Raw genomic sequence first — 17,394 nt, 5'->3', positions numbered from 1 at the left:
GACAAAAGCTGAATTTCTTTCCCTCACTATTCGTTTCTCTTTTTTCTTCTATTGAATTCATCAGTGAGAGAGGCATGAGATGTGAGATGTGAATGAAACATTTTCATTAGAAGGGAGGAGAATCCTCGGTCAGAGACAAGGCCGGAGCTGATCTGAGCCAATGACATCCCCACCAATCCTTTCTTTCTCTCTCTTTTTTTTTTTTGTCCTGCGTACTTTCCCCAGCTGTCACTCTCTGCGGTATGTGGCAAGCTGATTGAAATCAGCACTGTGTCAGGGCCGTCATATCTCAGAAAGACATAAAACATGCAGAAACATCAATAAGCAACAGGCCGCTGACAGCTCTCCGGCACCGATGCCGGCGAGGAGAGATGAGGGGAAGGTTAGGACTCTGGGGGGATGCTGTGCAGTTGAAGTGTCTTCTTCAGGCTTCACTGAGACCCAGGGAAGACAAGATAAAGTCTATCAGGTTATCGCCCAGTTCAAGTTGCTTCTCGGACAGCAAGGCCACTGGGACATTGGATGTCAGAGGATCTGTGCGTGTGTGTGTAAGCGTATGTGTGTGTGTACAGTAAGCGTGTGTTTCTGTTCGTCTGTGGGCCTCATACGTACATATATGCTCATGCAGGTGTACAGTATTTGGGGGAGGGGGGAGAAAGATGTCTTGATTTTGCTCAGGGAAATTATTTTTCACTGCACAAATAACATTGTGTCAAACTAAATGTAATTTTTGTTATATAAGTTCAAGCTGTCTAATGAATATACTGAATTTTACTTCTTAGTTATTGTGTAGATGTCAAAAAAATGCCAAAAATATATATATATTTTACACTATAACATGACTAACGAGCCTTTTTTTTTTGTCACGTGCTTATAAAATAAGATTGTTAACGGACTAGTTATACCCAGTAGTGATGGCCAAGAGATGCTTTGGGATTTTCAGTGTCTATTTAATTCACTAATGGGAGGTAAAGGTGATAGTCTGTTAGATCACAGCCTGACACTACCTCTTACCACTGCTAATTAGGCAAGTTTTTAGCACAGAAAAACTGCTGAATCTCCTGTTTCTTTCACCTGATAATGGTCATCACGGTGCCCTAACCTACCTGTTTAGAATCATGATACCGGACAAATAATCAGCTACACAGAATCCTGACTTTGACGAAGTAAATTCACCAGTAATTAGCATGACACACACAAGTCGATGAAGGGAGTGGAGTTTTGGCTGAAGTTGAATTTTCCCCAAAGTTGAAGCCTATTATTTTTGTTGTTGATGGGTTAATGTTGTGGACAGGCGCCCATCTGCATATCAAATGTGACTCCCATTATTTTATGTTTCTCTCTGCTAACAGCGCCTCCCAGCACTCCTCCATGTTCTCCTCCATCTGCCTCCTGTCCATTGATCAGCCTTCCAGGGCATCAGTCTGTTTAACATCTGCTACAAGTTCCAGCAGCTCAGGTAACTATCTAACTGCTCTCCACCGCCTATTGATCTTCATGTCCACCTGCAGGAACATCTGTTTCAGCATGTCGTTTGTCAGCGCAACCAGCTACCTTGTTTCGCTTCACGTCTTGTCCACTTTCACTCACTCTCTCTCACAAAGAGATTTGTCTGTTAAGTTGCTGTTTGCATTGTTCTTATAATGTAAAGTAAATTAGTCATTCGTAGTTGTTGCTTCTTGGCAAAGAGTGGGTGTGGTAATTGTACTGGAAAATTAGTTAATTTTTAAATAAGTATTTCTATATTTAATTATAATTTAGTGTAATTACCCGGGTTCAGGCTGCACATTTAGAGAAGCTGCTAAAACTACTGAGCCTATAAAGTTTAGTAATTGCATTTTAAAACATTTATTGTATCTTTCACATATTTATATAGTATTCTTGATTGAATATTTTATTATTCTGCAATATAAAACAAAATAATTGCAAATTATTATATTTCTAGATGACATACACAAAAGCAAACCACATAATAAAATCTATTTAAATGTAAAAATGATTTATTTTACTTAAATATGATGTAAAAGGTGCTGTAAATTATATTTTGAGAACAGCTGTTGTTCACTGGTTTACATATCATTAAAAGAAAACAGCACACGTTCTAATCATTGTTTTTAATGTTATGAGAGAGAGTCACAGGCCGATAAGAGCCTCGCGTCTTAGAATTTGTCTCCTTCACAGGCCTCCAGAGCTCAGAGGAACCGCTGTTGCACAGTTTAATTTGCTCTTTTGTAATGATGGGGCGTAGGTTAGTTAATTTCAATTTTTGATTTCAAAAGCTATCAAATACAGCTCAGATGAGAAATCAATTTTCCCAGCTGCCCTGGCTTTGTGGTGAAAAGAACTCCCGCCATTGGAGAACAGCCTGTCACATGACCGAGTCAGGGATTAGTTCAGTAGGCCCATGTTGCCACCACCTCAATTACAGGCTGCCTCTTGTCATTTACCTCCATAACATCTCATTCTCAGACACAACTCATATTTAATTCATGAAAGCCACCGCAAGAGTAATTGTAATATAGATTGTTATAGAAAATTTAGACCCAATGTAGGCCGCAACTTTTTGCTTTGCATGCAAGCAGCAGTTATTTCCTGTAATTTGGGATGAACAGAGAATGAACAGTGAATGACTAATTTAGGAATAATAATTTCAAAAAATACTCTTAAAAAGTATATAATTTAAAATGCCTTTTTTTTAAACCGTGATCGTGTTGAAGCAACTTCATCATACAGCAAATTATGGATATTTTTTAAACAAAATGATACAAATATGGCAAAAATGGCAATGATGATTTTAATTGGAATAGTTGTCTTGTGTCACGCTGTAGACAATGACGATCATCAGCGCCATCATTAGGACTGTCATGTCATCAGCCGCCTGAAAAGGTGACTCTGGGCGGTTCCACTGACAGTAAACATTCACCTAAATAAGCCCTGTTCAGTTTAAGACAGTCTTTGATGTACAATAGATAGACCTAACTAGTGGTAAAATTGTCCCATACAGCTTATATTCTCTCTTGTATCAATAAATCACATTTAAAAAGAAAAAAAAAAAAAGAGACGCTTGGTTGTTCAAGCCATAAACCATAAACAAATAAAGGTATAAACTGTTGAATGAGTACTATTAAAACTATTTTTCCTTCAAATAATTGCTAGAAATTCCTTTTTTGATACATGTAACTAATTGTTGACACTACAAGAAGCTCAAAGCATCTCGGACTGTGTGCGTGAGCATATTTTTCGTTCTTATGAAGCTTTGGTTTGGAAATTGAATCCATTCCAACATTTCTTTTTTGTCAAACGAACCCTCGTTCCCTTTGCACAAACCAAATTGACAATTTGTTCTGTAATAAAAGAATCTCCCTTTCATGTGGATCGGTTCATGGCACACAAAGTAGAGAGGAGGCAATTTCTGGACATATCATGAGATTATATCCGTTTGACAGTTGCGTTATTCTATGTGGTTTCCATGACAACTGTGGGTGAGGCCTCCAATAACACCAAACTCAGCTGTCATCTCTTCACCTAAAAGCTTTGTAATTGCTCTCATTTGCATACTACAATTAAGTGTGTTAGCTCACAGCAAGAACAATCAACCTCCACTAAAGACTGGGGATAGTATAATTATTATATCAGTGGATTTGTATAAAACATCACTGACGAGTCTTTGTTTGACGTTGGTATTGTACTGTCAGGCAGTTTCCCCACATTTTTTCATAAATATACATATTTCACAGACAGTGATGGATAATGTATAGGCACTGTTTAAAATGTTGTGATTACCATTTTCAATGTTTCTGCGTCGCTTTATTATCACATAAAAGTTCTATTTTAGAAATTATCATTTAGGTTTCTGTCTGTCGGTTAATACAGTGAAAGATATTTTTATCCATTTTTGATAGGAGACTTTTTGACTCAGTAGTGCACTTGACTAGCTAGAAACAGAATGATTTGCAGTAGTGGGAGACAGTTTGAACTGCTGATTGAATGGAAAGGTTATGTGCACGGGGCTCTAAGCATTGTTTCTCTTTCCCTCAGATGCGCAGAGGCTGTAATGAAGAGCTCTTGAACTCCCAGTCAGAGAAGCTGTGACAGGAGTTCAGGAGGATGCCTCTTTGGCTCTACTGGACGTATGACCCACACACACACACACACACACACACTCACACAGGCACACATGCACCCAGAGACACACACAGACAGCAAAACACAGGTAATACAGGAATCTGAATGAAGCTGTCACTCATGCATAGTTTCACAAATCATCACATTTTCATTTAAAGTGTTCAATGTCCAATCTTCCTACTGATATTGGAAAAACATCAAAATCTACCCCTGTGTTTCTGTGCTTTTATTACCTGTTTTTCCTGTTAATATTTTTTTTGTGGGGGGGTAACAGCTCTGACATGAAATTAGAGGTTAGAAAACTTTATATAAGAAACATCTTCATAGAGGCCTAACTCAAGTTTGTGAACTATAAAAGCAGCCGCATTTCCAGCTTTCTAAGGTTTATTGTCAAGCCTGTGATACTGCAGCACATCTTTGGGCAGGTACATTTAATTTGGAGTTTTTGCCTTCAGGCCCTGAATTGAAATGGAAGACCAAATGGCACGAATGGCAAGTGCACCATTCCTAGCTCTCTGCAGCCTCCCAACACAAACTGGTCAAGCAGAAATGAGACCTGCATCAATTTTAATTTGTATTTATCCTGCTGATGACCCGCTCCTTTCACTCTGCCGTTGGAGGCACAAATTACACCCATCATAACTCTGATTCTAACAGCCCACGGTGTGCTATCAGAAAATTAACATGGTTATATACCACCGGCGGGTTCAAGGTGTCACAACACAATTATACAATCATGCAACCTGACCAGCTCTGACTGGTCGCCAGTGTATGACAACTAAGCTGGAGGGCTACACTGTCTGTCACATCCAGGCGGGTAAGATAAGTTCACTGAAGAGTAGACTGCGCCTCAGTGTCTGCTTCTCTCTATCTAAATCAGTTAAATATCACAAGGCTGGTGCAGTCTGGGGTGATTTTTTGGGGGAAGTATAAAGACCTGCATCTGAACTTATCTTTGACTTGTCAGGTTTTTATTCGGTACAGCAAATTGAGCTTGCAGAATTTGTAAAAACATAGATCAAAGTGATATACCTCGGGCTGTATGTGTATGATTAATACAATTAAGTCATCAATAAGGAAACTTAAATGTAAAACTGTTATACGTAGTGCACTGCTGTGCAGCAGCTCACTGTGACTTTCAATCAACCCTAATCCTTGTATCTCATAAAACTTAGACCAAAAAAAAATGAAGGGAAGCTCCCCTGCCTGGATCCCCAGTGTGCTCTCAGTGTCAAGCCATTAGGCTGTGTGAAATGAGGTGCCACTCATGAGTTATAATGCTGCACATCTATAGATGCAATGGTAAAATATAGCCCTTCAATGCTCAGTTCTCTGTTGGAGTTGGGAAAATAATTCTGCTCTGATAGTGGTCCATTCAGCAATATCCCAATTCAAAGTCACAAAGATATGAAGAGGGCTGCTGGATAAATTCAAAATAATCCACTTCAGGACAGTTGGGAGATTAATGGAAAAATGTGTGTATGTGTGTGTTTGCTTGTGTGTCTGTGTGAGGATGACGACTGATGAATAAAATATATAAAAAACCATTGTAGCGCCAAAAACTTTTGCATACTGTAGGATGATATTACTAATAAGATTATCAACCTGGGCGATGAAAAGAAAAGAAACAGAGGAATAAGGAGAATGACAGCTATGTGTGCACTCCCAGAAGAAAGAAAATGCCCCAACTATTCCTTAAGAGCCAACAGAGGAGTTGGATATAAGCTCTCAGGAAATCTTTTTGTATTCTAAAGTTTGTTCATTGAATCCAATTTGAAAGCATGTCAATAGAAAACACACGTTTATATAACCATTTGTTACAGAACTCCAATCAATGAAAGTTTTACTGACTACTGCTATACTTAGAAGCACATAAAAAAGCACGCTAACAGCAGTCTGTTCCTCTGAAATATTTACCCAGAGGTACTGTAGATGTAACAATGATAAGGAAATAAAGCTAATAAGTGTCACTTTGATGTGACAACAAATTATACATGGTTCTATCAGATCTCATTTCCATTCCACAACACAGAGACAGAGAATACCCTGAAGCATGGCTGTTAATGGGAGCCTCTATCAGCCATCGTGGAAAGCCTGCCTCATTACTCACTCCAGCACAACTGTGCCCAGGGTGGTCGATTTCCCCAACGGACACTGGTTCACAGACCAGAGAGGCACTGTGAGGCATATGACTTGTTTTTCAATGGGCAGGGCACAGATGCCGTTATGCTGCAAGTGTGTGAAATCGTATTATCAGGAAATTCACTTTAACAAAAACATTTTGAATTAAAGAGAATCAACAAAATAAAAAAAATGCATTTTAAAATATGAGTTTAACAGTATTTTTAAATGTTTTATATTGTGCCTAACTTAGAATTATTGGGCTGAAAAATGTATTGTTGAAATGTAGCTGATTTTTTTCCAGCCTACAGAAAATTGCCCTGTGTAGCTACAATATAACCAGCTACCACTCATCTTCTTTGTCATTATACGTCTGATTCTATACCACCTGATTGTTATTCAGAAAGAATTTTCCATTCGGGAGGGTGCCAAATACACACATAACCTTCTATCCCTTCCAACCTGTGCAATGAATATTTTAAAACCTTAATGTGTATTGGCCATCTGAATTTTCAGCCCAAGTCTTCCCTTTGTCCACATTATCTTAGGGACCTGTTTCCCACTATTGTGGTTGTAACTGAGCTTCTTGCACTTGGGTTATTCCACTTCACAATTTGAAATGACTGTTGCTCCCTGGTTTTACTCTCTCTACCCCTGTTTTAGCTTCCCTGACAAAGTCAATAGGGGGCATCCCTCATCTGTCAAAAACAAACATCAGAATACTTCTCATGCTATTTGCCTCTTTTCCCGTCCTCTTCTTTTTGTGTAGTCTCTCTTGCCGCCTGTCGCACGTACTGCAGATCCGCAGTTTGTCGCTTAGTGTAGATTATGAGATTATTGGTTGGGTTGCCTGGCGACTCTAATCAACATAAGCGAGTAAGAGCAGTCAAAACATATAAGCGAGAAAGTCCTGAAGAAGTAGCTGACCCTCTGGTGACTCTCTCACCCAGAGGGGTGGCAGCAGCGCTTGCTGTGTGTGTTTCAGTGCAATCTGTGGAGCAGATGGCTGGAGTCCTGGGCAGAGAGCAGCAGGTCTCAGCCTGCATGTCACCAGGATGATGTGAGCTGGCTCCCTCCGAGCTTTAGTTAATACCTTCCTGTATCACAGACTTGTTAAGGGTGTGGGCAAAACTTACCGCCGCTTTACAAAAGAACAACACTCTCTCTCTCTTGTCTGTCTGTCTGCCTCGCTCTCTTGCTTTGTGCTCTCCCTCCCTGGTGGTAAATGTTTACTGGCATGTTTTACCCTTAACCTCTGTGTGAATATATTGATTTTCTTGTTGGGTAGTATTGTGAAAGACGCCATTTAACACACTTGTATTTATAGAATTTATAGAATTTTATCAAAGTATATGTAATTTTATAATATGGTAACTTTTGTTTTATTTAATTAAGAAACTGTTTATGGTAAATTAACCAGATGGGAATGTTTATTTTTTGAAGAAAATACCTGACAAATCAAGGAATTGATGCAAAAATTGTATAAAAATCTAACATTGCCATAAAACAGTCCTGCTCACACCTACAATGACCTACTACATCCAGAGATATTAAAGGAATAGCTACCATAGTCTAAAAGGTATGACAAATGATACATTTATATCATCTCACAGCATATATCATCATATCACACATAGATAGACTTATAGAAAAAGTGATTGATTAATATGACACATATTAAAGATATAAAGCAGTATATATTGAGTGGCGTACCCTCAAACTACAAAGTCAAAGAATAATTATGGACATTAGTGTTTCTCTATTATAAGATAATGTCCCTGGCTAAGTGGTTTTACATTGACTTTGACTGAATAGTCCCTTGATATGATAAAAATAATTAAAGGAAAATTCAGAGCGAGGTAAACAAACATTTGCTCGACTTTTGTTCATCCTTCTCTCCCTCTGCCTTTTAGGCTTTAATCTTGCTTACTGGCAGGTAGAGCAGGAGAGGCCGTGCCTTGTGAGGTGGAAGTGGTGCTGCCTCTCCTCCTCTCTCTCCTTCTCTCTCTCCTCATTTTATATAAAGAGTGGCAGCAGGCAGAGTGACAGACTGCCCCAAGAGATGACACCTGTCACTGAGGGGAGTGCTGCTAATCTACAAGCCTCATTTTGTTTGAACTCTTTGTCACCTTGCCGTCAAATCCTCATCTTCTCAGTCACTGCCAGCTTCCCTCCCCTCTGCCTCTCTCCTCGCTCTGCTTTGCCCAATCTCTCCAAACTATACAGTACCTCCACCATCACCACACACAGCACGCTCCTCCAGACAAACCAATGTTCTCTGGTGTAACATATTCCGGTCTACAAACATTTATTTATCAAATGAGTATTGTACCTGCTTGTATTGTTTTGTCTATTTTGGATTATTTATAGATAAATACATAGAGTGATTTTTGAGAAAGTCAAAAATAGTAAAAATCTTGGCAGCTCAATGTCTTATTCAGACGTGTAAAATTGCTTATGTACCCCCAGCGTATGAGAAGATGAGGCGTCCTTGTTCAAATGTTTTTATTTTCCGAACAAAGCCCCATTCATTCATATTGAGATTTGTCTAAGTTAAAGTGATCTGAATAGAAATGCAGTCTGGAGTGGCCCAGTCTCTATGGAGCAGCACACTCCACCCCCTGGCCAAATATCTATATTGTCCACTTCTACAGACTGTGCTTTGTAATTATAATATAATTCATTATGTCTATGCTGCATGTGTCACAAAGGAGGAGTCCTCCCCAAAATCCTCCTGCGCTGTTCAAGCTGACCGAACACATTCTTGTTCCCATTTTAAAGGCTGCTGCTTGGAAATACCCTCTCACACCCCCGTAAACAATAGATTTTCCTATTTTGCTTAATTGAGATATCACCCGCAAATCTGACAGCTCACACCAGCCCCTTCCTCAGGCTTAGAGAAATCTATAGGAAATGGACGGAAAGAAGAACATAAATGGCAAAGAATATCATAGTAATAATAATAACAATAATAATCGAAATATAAGACAATATCTTTAAGGTTATCATGCCTATCTCAGAATGTAGAAAACCTCAATATTCACTGCATCTTTCAAACTGATTAAATGTTTCAGTGTACAAATTGTGGTAAACATTCATGTTAATGTTTTTCTTCTTTTTTAAGATAAATTAAGACAGCAGAAAGAAATAAAAAACACACACAATATAATCCAAGTTGCGGTGGAAGCATCAGCCAACTTCTTTAAATGCTTCCATTAAGTGGAATTATCTTTTCCAGACACATTTTGTATGAATGCGTCCAAAAATCCCCATTTCATTTGGATTGCATGGGGTTTAATTTAATCCTTTTGCTTATTAAAAAAATAAGATGCAGCATCTTTAACAATAGAAAGGCTAGTCTGCATCGAACACAATGGTTAAGGTTAAATTGAAGGTTGTGTATACCCTTTGCTGTGTTAGAGAGTATTCATATTCAAATAAAAGCAGACATCACTGGTTCCTATTGCATAGCAATGTGCAATTTTGCATTGTACGCACAAAGCAAAAATGCAATGCAGAGTTACAGTTTTCTGATATTAAAAACGAACAACAATCTTAACTCATTTTTTATTTCACAGTTTGTCTGCTTAAATTGTTAAAGGGTGGGCAATAATTTACTCCTATCTAAGTACTTAACGCCTTTCTAAGTCATATCTGATACTTGTAAACATTCAGATAAAACAATGTAAACTGTGGAAAATATTACATTAGTCATAATTTTTCACACATTTTCTCACTGTCAGTCTGCTAACTGGGGACACTTAACATAACTATAACAACATCCTAGATCTGAATCCTTGACATTCTTTAAGTCATCCACATGTTGTTCATGATGTTTTGGACATTTTCAAAAATGTGGGTCAAGATTGATCCTTACAAATAATTCAGAGAGATTCTTCCCATTTTCCAGTAAAGTAATGTTTATGGAGCCTGACATATGAAGTAAAGTGGGACTCCTGATAGATGAGGAACTTGAGGAAATCTATCCAAAAGAAGAACCTCCATCTGAGCAGCTACTTCATGATCAATGTACTGTATCAGTTCATAACAAAAGACAAAACAGAAGAACCAAAATATCTTGAACATCTGGATAAGACTTGTTACTATAAAGGATATTCTATGTATACTTACAACATAATGCTAAAATATATGCATTTAAGCTCTCAAATTCAAATGAAACAATTGTTTTATTAATTTGTATAGTACATATATTTTATCTTAACGTTGAAAATATCAGTCAATATTAAACGCACTTAACAAATGCAGTCCATCACTATTGACAGTGATAATGCTGAAGCGCCTATAATTTCAGCTGAGTTTGCTCATCAGACAGCAGGAAGATGTTTGTAACTAGTGTGCAAAGCAAAATTGAGGATTTTTTTTCACTTAGATAATAAAGGTTGAAAATTTGGGGGAAAAAAAAAAAAAAGGTTCTTCAAAAACATGTCATGCATTTGGTTGTCACTGGCAATATTCGCCAATGTGAATTAAAATGATACCTTCAGACCAGGTAGTAAAAGTTGCCTGCTACCGCATTGGACATCATACATTTGTCTGCTATAGTTTCACAGTGCAATGCCAACAACAGGATCAAGGAGCTCTAGTTAATCACATAACCAGCTAACTTCAAGAATGCTGCAACTCCAGCTTCAACAGAAAATGACATTTCCAGCTTTAGTCTGAATTATGTTTTTTGGTACCATAATGAGGAACTGTTGTTAATTAACGTATCTGGCAAGTCGCAGAAATGTGGGCGCTGAATCTGCATCTTCACTGACCATGAATTTTATTTGTTTTGCTTAAAATATTTGATCTTGCAGTACAATATCCACTACTGCATTATTTTTTAAAAATGTGGTTATTTTTAGGTAGCAATTGGTTATGATATACATGCATGAATACAGAAAAAGTCTGCATTGACTTAATGCACAAGACTGGTGTCAGTCCTAAACTTTGTACGCTGACCATCCATCCCAATCTCCCTGCGACTCAAGTGCAATGTATAATGTAGCACAAAAAAACCTCTGAACAGAAGTTTTTTAGTTAATAATTACATTTATTAACTTATTTATCACAACACAGGCAGTGATTACGTTGTTCTTCACAACGTAATCGTGCAAACAATTAAGTAACATGTGAACATAATCTCTCGGAGACAAAGTTGGCACGTGAAACAGCAGTTTTAATCCAGGAGGAACTAACTTCACAATGTCTCCATGAGCTTAACCATGTAAGTTAATTACATTGTAGTATTTAAGTTAAAACACCACACAAATATAAATTAACAAAATTGCTTGTACCAACAGTGACACACAAGCCTCTTAATACCAGATATCATATAATGGTCAACAACTTGCCAATCATAATAGCAAAGTAGTGAACTCTGTTGTCTTGCACTTAAGTGAATCACGCCTCCAAGAAAACTGCAGGGCATGATATCGATGATAGTATATCTCTTCCTATTATGGTTGATTAAGTTCACATCCAATATGTTCTAATTACTGGCAGTGCAATTTCATTTATTAACTAACTAATCACAAATTAGCATCTCACAAACATGTTTGACTTTATGTTCTAAGTTATAAACAAACTTGTGTCCAGCTGCTACAACTCACTTCTATACATACACACACACACACACACACATACTGAATTCTTACCAGTCCAAATAACCTCCATTCTAGCCTAGAGAGGCTCTACCTTCTGATGCATTGTCTTTCCCATCCCCCTGTCTTTGTGTCTGGGGAAAGTCACGTGACTGTTGGGAAACAAATAATTTCATTGGCTATATTCAGAGCATGTCTAAGAGGAGCACAGCAGCTTGTCTTGGGAGTCAAGAACTAGGTACAATGTCTTCTGCGATGGGATGGCCAACACAAATGGGCTGGCGCACCTATCCAATTAACACCCTGCCTGCCAATCCCTGTCAGGTCACACGCTGACTCCCATGGCATGCTCTACCTGTCTCTGCTGCTCTCAACACATGCCCAGCTCCAATATAGAATTAACGCCACTTTTCACCTGGTCACGCTTACATGCCATAGATTAGACTGGTGCAGCATGGAGATATGCAAGGCACTCCAAATGAGGGCACCTGGGGTTAAGATTTCAAATGCAGTGGGGCTATTGTTTTGCCACTGCTTTAATATTAATTAAACTCTGAGGTGAAAATGTTCTTTACCAAACTACCTCTTAATTCCTCCACAAGTGAAAACCTGATAAGAGATTTTATTTAATGACCACCTGGATGTTACAACTTATCACACCAGTTAAGACCTTAATAAGACCAATAATCTACTGGGGCTAAGTGGTTCTTTTGTATTGTAAAATTTTGAAGATATATGCATTTTTATATAATACTACAAAGCCAAAGGTTTCTTTTTTTTTTTCATTTTTTGCTTCTGCCCTAGTCCTTAAACAAAACATAATGCAAACGATTAGTAGCCCTGCCAAAGAAACCCCGCATTTTATTCAGTAATATTTCTCAGAGATCATATCAGCTCATTTCTGCACATATTTTGTATCTGTAGATTTATTTGTATTTGCATAACTAGTCCAGCTACGTAGAGTTCAGGAAGGCGAGTTTAACATAGCTGAAGAGGTTAGAAATACTATTTCAGTTTCATATTTGTAGACACAGCTGTTGTGTATTGTAGCTTGCATAACATCTGTCAGATTTACAGTATTTGCACTGTAAAGCTAATGGAAATCATGGTTGGTTAATAAATACAGCTGCAAGCAGCATTTTGGTGGGCAAAAAAAAAGTTCAACCAGGTAAAGTAATGATAAGTATTGACCACTTCCCTGTTTGTGTCTACTCTGCCAAGTTTTAGTCCTCGTTCATATTGAACTAAGCTTTATCCTGGTGGCAACATGTCTAATGATATGCATGCAACATTTACTTGAGTATTAGGCTGGGTTTTTCTTGTCAGAAGTTCCCGAACATATGGAAGACATGACTGAACAGAACCATGGAGGACTCACATGTTTTGCTGGCCAGCAGGTGATGTGCTGCTTACCTGAATCAGGGAACTGTGGAGAAACAAGTGCAACTCATTCTCTAGTCCAGGCGTTAATTTAATACTGCAAAAACAAAAATGTGACCACGAGGGGACAGACAAATTCCAAAACATGCTGACAGACACAAAGCTCTGACATATGATCACCTTGTAAGTTGTCATGACTGTGTTCGCAAACATGTTTCCACTCAGACATCTCGCAGACAAGGAGCAACATTGTCATCCCGTTTTAGGCGTGTTTCTGTTCACCTGACAGAAGTAAATACAGTATTCAGTATTGTCCTCTTTACTTGGTCTTCATCCAACTCCTGACAACTGATAGAAATGACTGTGTCTTTGATTTTTCACAATCTTCACCAGCTAGTAGCTAACTTTATTCAGAGGGTGTATCTAAGCTAAAATGAGTTGATGAGAACTGTGAGACTCAACCAAACAGTAAATGTGAAGTTTGTAAAACCAAAATGATGAACTACAAAAGGCTACAAATCACCGTAGACCTGCGAATGATAATTCTCTGTGGTTTTGTCACTGGAAGCAACCACTTGAACATTATATGTAGTCCTTTGATTCTATGTTAATATAAAACATCAACTAATGTAAGTTAAAACAGTACACAAAATCTCGTCACGGTTATCTATACAAGATGCTGCTATTAAAACACTGTCCTTACCTCTGAAATACCTTTACTTCCTTTCTCTTCCTATACGTTTCAAGACATAATGCTAAGTATTGATTACTTTCACTGTTGATTAAAATTGAGCTTTTTTCAAAAAAATTTCCGTACAATAGTACTTTCTTACAATAGTGCTAATTGCTCATGAGTACAGAACACATAATGTGCTAAACTATCAGCATTTACACATGCAGAACTATGTAGTTGACATACACAAGATATTGGTTGCTAGAGTTGCCAGAGTTGAGATGCTCTGTCTACTAGTGTACAGTCTACTTTGACAAGTTAAAAGCATTTTAATGGGTTTATACTGTAGACTGTATAAAAATATGGACGTAGTTACCGTGACGTCACCAGCTGGTTTCTGAAGAGCGGTTTTGAAGCTCAAAGTGAGCTGCTCCGGTCATCACCATCTTGGCAGTGCATGACGCTGCCTAACTCCCAACCAATCAAAAATGGGAAAAGAGGCGGGCTGAATGGCTGAAACAAGCCACCTAGCGGCTGGCGGACCTGTCACTCAAAGCAGCCATGTCCTTCATTATGCATAACTTTACGGTTTAATAAAATTTAAACGGGTGAGTTATAAAAAACTTCACCCCCCGTACAGGAAATTAGCTATAGAGACCTAAACTGTTTTTTGTACCAGGCTGTAAACACGTTTATTTCTATTGTAAAGTTGGGCATTTTAACATGGGGGTCTATGGGGATTGACTCGCTTTTGGAGCCAGCCTCAAGTGGCCAGTCAAGGAACTGCAGTTTTTGGCACTCCCGCATTGGCTTCATTTTACAGCCCCGGAGGTTGCCGCTTGGTTTATACCACCAATCACAAGTAACTATGTCACTGTAGGCTGTACAAGAGCGGTGTGCAAAGTTCTTCTTCTCTTGTTTGAAGATATAGTAAGGTGTACAATGAGCATGTCCTGTCTGTCAAAGACCTGGAAATTTACTTATTCAACTTTTTTTTTACTTGTGTATCTTACTTTGGGGCATTTTTGCTAATTAGACATGTGCAAGGTTTGTCTAATCTCTTAGAAATTTCACTCTTGCGGTATCTGCAAGAAAAAAAAGTCAATTATTTATATGATATAACCTAAATTAAGCCATGTAGACACATACAGGTCATTTTCTCAAAGCACAATATAAACGTTAACACGTTTGCTGAGCAATATGTGTTAACGTGTGTAAAAGTGTTACCGGTGATACACGGTGTTCGGGTATACATACACCGATTACATTCCTTGTCCACCACCCCCACTGTCATTTTGCTTTTTCTATAGAAATAAAACCCATTTGGTTCATTATCAAGTATCGGCACCCACGTTTATCAAATAAAAAACCTACCTAGTTGGACAACGGAAGCTACAATTATTGACTGAAAATGTCTGTTCCGTGACCATCAGCAGCAGCAGTAGCAGAGTAGCGGAGTGAGACATCTGTCCTCCTTCCTCCTTGGTTGGGAAGCTGGTGAGGGATCATGTCTTTACACTAGTGACTCCTACTGGTTGGTCATCGTGGCTGCACAGATGCCGGTGAGGTCTTGGGACGGTAACCTCTGGATGTGTTTTCTCCTCTTGGTAAAACTCTTAGTTTCCAGATGAAAAGAAGCAGCTTAAGACGCCATGTGTATTGGAGGAGGCACATGGCCATCTATATTGTCCTGAAGACAACAGTGAAGTTGTGGCTGACAAAAACAAAGCACAGGAAACGGGAATCTTGGTCCACTCTCAAATTCTCCTGTCAGGGTTGTTGCCTCAGAGAAATATCTCCATGTGATTTGCCTAACTTGGCCAGAGAAGGATAACATTATATAGGCTTGTAGCAAACAGTCTAGCTATGTTTCCATCCGAATATTGTAAAAGCACGAGGAGAATAAAGTTGGCGATGTTGTAGAACATTGTATCAGATTTGTTTAAAATGTTCTCAACGATGGAGCTCTTATAAAGTGAAGTTGAAAAATTCTTGGAGACAAATTTGTAATTTTTTAATTTCTTTTATCTCAAACTAGTCAATCTTCCCAAAAAGCTATAATGGAGAGTAACAAAATAAGCTTCTCTAAGAAATAGACATTAAGGACTATATTTTCTAATTTTCAACTTCTAGGACAGGTGCCAAAAATGCACTTTAATACTCTGAAAATATTCCTTATTGATGAAAAACTATAAATTTGTAACCAGAAGATTATCTGCAGTAGCCAACTGCAAAGCAAAGCACAAAAACCAAAATAAGTGTCTACAGTGTTTCTGAATATCTGAGTGGATTCTGTGATTACTACGTTCAAAACCAGATAAATGAGTTTGCTTTTGTTGGGTTTGATTTTGCGACATTAGACAGTACAAGTGCAGTGCTTGTTCTAAATGTGTTCGGAACAGGCCGATTGTTTGGCCTCCAGCCGCTACTTCAATGCATAGAAAAAATAATACAGTTAATGTGAGGTGTGAATGATACACCAACAACATGAAAGAAACTAACTTTCAATTATAAACAAGATGTTATAAATAATAAGTATTCTATTAGTAAATAAAAGTTCCTTTTCTCATTTTAAGTAAAATAATGTGAATCCTAAAATAAAGTGGATTGATCATGTTGGGCTCTTAGATCGTTTATTTTCTGTGTCTTCAGTTTGGATTTGAGTGAGTATGTTTGCTCCAAAGATTTGTGCTTTGTCTGTAGTGGCGCTTCAGAATCTCCATGGTCTCGGAGCATATGAGACAAACTGGTTCTGAACTGCCCAAGGAAGTATTTGCTATGTTTTACGCATGTAACTACAGTCATTGTGTATTGGGCTCTGTGCGATTCCAAAATGCGGGTGACCTATGTTCAACAAGGTACCTGAACGCCTACTGTGTAGTCACTCGCTGCTGCTGCTGATCTGCTAAATGTGCTGCTAACGTTACACTTTCTGTCTAGACAAGGGGTAAGACATGTCCATTCTTGATTAAATGCTCTGTTTTCACTGTCTACTTTTCTCTTTTCTCTAACATGTGTCACGCCTCGTTTCTAGTCTCTCCCTGACATGCTGGAGTCAGTTGGTGGAGCCCTGAAGCTCCACCCTGCTCCTGCACAGAGCAGAGCGGCTCGCCGATCACTGGTTGATTCAAAGTTTATTAATATTAAACGTATCACATGTCCAAATTGCACCTCACCCTCCCCTTGTGAGCATGTAGGAGAACCTACATTGGCCGTGAAACTTGCGAAAAATGTGAAAGGCCCTCTCTAGAGCCAGTGTTTGGTTTGCCCATTCTGAGCTACTGTAGACACATGGCAGTGCAACATGGCGGCCTCTATGGAAGAGGACCCTTCTCCCTATGTAGTTATAAAGGCCTCATTCTAAGGTAACAAAAACACAACAATTCTTATTTTCAGGTATTTATACACTAATTAAAATATACTTATGAACATTATATTCCATTTCTGCCAAGTCTGATCCGCTAGATGCCATCCGAGATGGTCCACACT

General features: G+C 38.4%; 1 long non-coding RNA gene across 5 annotated transcripts in view; it reads left to right on the top strand.

Moving 5' to 3' along the window:
- LOC121896879 overlaps window positions 1–17,394 on the top strand; it is a 99,525-nt gene that overhangs the window by 66,341 nt on the left and 15,790 nt on the right. For all 5 annotated transcript variants that reach the window (XR_006096133.1, XR_006096131.1, XR_006096132.1 and 2 more), the window contains exons 4-5: window positions 1,353–1,459; window positions 4,039–4,130. This is a non-coding gene — a long non-coding RNA (uncharacterized LOC121896879). The remainder of the gene's footprint in view (window positions 1–1,352; window positions 1,460–4,038; window positions 4,131–17,394) is intronic.

This window comes from Thunnus maccoyii, chromosome 5 (assembly GCF_910596095.1).
Source record: "Thunnus maccoyii chromosome 5, fThuMac1.1, whole genome shotgun sequence".
NCBI lineage: Eukaryota > Metazoa > Chordata > Actinopteri > Scombriformes > Scombridae > Thunnus > Thunnus maccoyii.
Note: the sequence above shows the minus strand (reverse complement) of the source record. Positions and strands in the feature narration are given on the sequence as shown.